This window comes from Hypanus sabinus, chromosome 32 (genome assembly GCF_030144855.1).
Source record: "Hypanus sabinus isolate sHypSab1 chromosome 32, sHypSab1.hap1, whole genome shotgun sequence".
In the NCBI taxonomy this organism is placed as follows: Eukaryota; Metazoa; Chordata; class Chondrichthyes; order Myliobatiformes; family Dasyatidae; genus Hypanus; species Hypanus sabinus.
This window is the reverse complement of record NC_082737.1, coordinates 2,610,225-2,613,227: the sequence shown is the minus strand read 5'-3', so window position 1 is coordinate 2,613,227 and position 3,003 is coordinate 2,610,225. Positions and strand designations below refer to the sequence as shown.

Sequence of the window (3,003 nt, the reverse complement as noted above, 5' to 3'; positions counted from 1 at the left end):
ACCACTCTCTCCTTTCCACTCACTCACTCCCTCTCTCACATCTACTCACACACAAAAATTCTCATATTCTCTCTCTCTCTCTCTCTCTCTCTCTCTCTCTCTCTCTCTCTCACACACACACACACACACACACGCCCGCCCTTTCCGTCTTAAAAAGTCTTAAAAATAGCACCACCTGCTGGCCAGATGTCCAAATTTCTTCCGAATGACGTAACGGACAGGTACGGATTTGTGTTGTTCCTGGTGACGACCCTCTGCGGAGGTACTTTCTGGCGGGTCACCTGACTTGGTTTCCTCCTCCTCCCCCACCTTCGTATAGTCGTCCACTCGCTTTCTCTCTATTTATCTATTTCTCTGGTAAGTCAATTAAATCTCCGAGCGAGAGAGGGACTCAGAGAGCGCGAGAGAAGAAAGCCTTGTTTGAGTTAAGAGGACAGCATAACACTTCTTTCCTTAATTTAGCGTCAATGATATCTGTATTTTTACCTGAGTATCTAGAAGAAATCACTTTGATGGAGGGTAAAGAGTCTGCCTGCAGTTTTGTTCAGCTTCAGGCTCGCCGAGAGCTCTGCGGCCGTTTCCGCGTTGGCTTATCGGGCGAATGACAGCAGCCCTCTATGACTGCCTTTGTTCTACGTTGAGGAAAATATGCAAAATAAACAAAGCAACTACCGCTGCTTCCTGAAGCGTTCATTGTTCTCATGTTGCCATGCATACCAAACACGCCACCGTGGGTGGGTCAGCTCTCAGCAGCCGGCTGTTGATACATTGGTGGGGAAAGCTCACCTGCGTCCAGTACAAAACCACTTCAGCTTCACAGAGTGGACATCAAGCGGCCTACGCGACAGCCTGAAGGAACGGGGAAGTACAGTAGAAATAGACTAAAGTATAAAAGTTAAGCAGCAGCAGAGTCAGGGATACAGCTCCACGGCCGAATTCTCTTCCCCTCTCCCTCATTTCGGGCAAAGCACTGAAAGCACGTACCAGGAAGATCAAGGGCAGCTTCTATAGCAACACGTACAACAAGCTGGAGGAACTCAGCAGGTCGGGCAGCATCCGTGGAAATGAGCAGTCAACGTTTCGGGCCGAGACTCTTCCGGAAACCTTGACTGTTCGTTTCCACGGATGCTGCCCGACCTGCTGAGATCCACCAGCGTGGTGTACGTGCTGCTTTGACCCCAGCATCTGAAGTGTACTTCCTGTTTAGGGCAGCTTCTATGCCGCCGGTTTACGACGAGTGAATGGTTCCCGAGTAAGGAGAATGGATCCCTGATCTCACAATTTACCGCATTATGACCTTGCACGGCAGTCTCTCTCTGTTGCTGTTATATTATATTCTGCGTTTTGTTAGGGGCTTAACCTTTAATAAACGAACGAACTGCGTAATGAATTTATTTTCTATGAAAACTATACAAGCCAAGTTCTTCACTGTACATGTAACAAAAAGAAAAAAAAAACTCGAATTTCAATAGAACGGAAGAGTTACTTTCCCTGATACCAGGCCATGTAGAGAGTGTGGGTAATGATAATTACTGATTATGGAATCCTGCACATCCATGTTCTCCCGAATAGCGTCAAACTTCTCCTTTGAATGGCAAAGAAGCCAGTTCAATGATTGTTGAATATGCACAAGACACAGACCACACGCCGGAAATGGTGGAATATCTCATATCAAGCAGTAGTAAATCAAGTCTACTAGACCTGTTGTGTTGTCTAGGAGACGTTTCGCCACTCATCCCAGAGGCTTCTTCAGTTCTGATCCATGCTGGGCAGTTTTCCAGCTTATAAACTCTGAGTTGTTTTCAGGTATGTAATCACATGAGGGTCGTGATGAGTCGTGGAGTGGATGAGAGTGCCAGTAGTCTTATCTGAGCATGAACTGAGAGATTTTGGACAGGTGGTTTGAAAGATGGGTTAAAGAAGCCACCTTTATCAATCTGGAGAACCCATCCCCAAACAGAAGAGGTGTGGATACGACACCACCTATCAGCTACTTACGATGCAGTCCTAACATCTCTGCCCCGGCGGTTCCACAGCACCTCACACTTCCATTCGAACAAAAGATGAAACTAACGACCCTCTCATATCTGGGAATGAGGTTGTGCAGCTGGAAAGTCAGCTAATTCCCTTTGCACAGATAATTGCCTGAGAGCCGCGGTGTCTTTGGAACAATCCAGTGCTCGAAGATGAGCTGCATCCAGGCCTAGTACTGGGGACATTTCTTCTTCTTCTTCTTCTTCTTCTTCTTCTTCTTCTTCTTCTTCTTCTTCTTCTTCTTCTTCTTCTTCTTCTTCTTCTTCTTCTTCTTCTTCTTCTTCTTCTTCTTCTTCTTCTTCTTCTTCTTCTTCTTCTTCTTCTTCTTCTTCTTCTTCTTCTTCTTCTTCTTCTTCTTCTTCTCCTTCTTCTTCTTCTCCTCCTCCTCCTTCTTCTTCTCCTTCTTCTTCTTCTTCTTCTTCTTCTTCTTCTTCTTCTTCTTCTTCTTCTTCTTCTTCTTCTTCTTCTTCTTCTTCATCTTCTTCTCCTTCTTCTCCTTCTTCTTCTTCTCCTTCTTCTTCTTCTTCTTCTTCTTCTTCTTCTTCTTCTTCTTCTTCTTCTTCTCCTCCTTCTTCTTCTCCTCCTTCTTCTTCTTCTCCTTCTTCTTCTTCTCCTTCTTCTTCTTCTCCTTCTTCTTCTCCTCCTCCTTCTTCTTCTTCTTCTTCTTCTTCTTCTTCTTCTTCTTCTTCTTCTTCTTCTTCTTCTTCTTCTTCTTCTTCTTCTTCTTCTTCTTCTTCTTCTTCTTCTTCTCCTCCTTCTCCTCCTTCTTCTTCTCCTTCTCCTCCTTCTTCTTCTCCTCCTCCCTTCTTCTTCTTCTTCTTCTTCTTCTTCTTCTTCTTCTTCTTCTTCTTCTTCTTCTTCTTCTTCTTCTTCTTCTTCTTCTTCTTCTTCTTCTTCTTCTTCTTCTTCTTCTTCTTCTTCTTCTCCTCCTTCTTCTTCTTCTTCTTCTTCTTCTTCTTCTTCTTCTTC

The 3,003-nt window shown here is 44.6% G+C and overlaps 2 protein-coding genes across 4 annotated transcripts in view; both read right to left on the bottom strand.

The window, feature by feature from the left end:
• LOC132384400 (lysophosphatidic acid receptor 5-like) overlaps positions 1–616 on the bottom strand; it is a 102,379-nt gene extending 101,763 nt beyond the window's left edge. Inside the window, exon 1 of one of the 2 annotated variants that reach the window (XR_009508872.1) lies at positions 487–616. The gene's annotated coding sequence lies outside the window, so the exon portion shown is untranslated. The remainder of the gene's footprint in view (positions 1–486) is intronic. The other variant, XM_059955520.1, reaches the window with a different exon arrangement.
• The window catches only part of LOC132384402 (lysophosphatidic acid receptor 5-like), a 49,773-nt gene extending 49,153 nt beyond the window's left edge, over positions 1–620 (bottom strand). For both annotated transcript variants that reach the window (XM_059955526.1, XM_059955528.1), the window contains exon 1: positions 487–620. The gene's annotated coding sequence lies outside the window, so the exon portion shown is untranslated. The remainder of the gene's footprint in view (positions 1–486) is intronic.
• Positions 621–3,003: the final 2,383 nt, after the last annotated feature.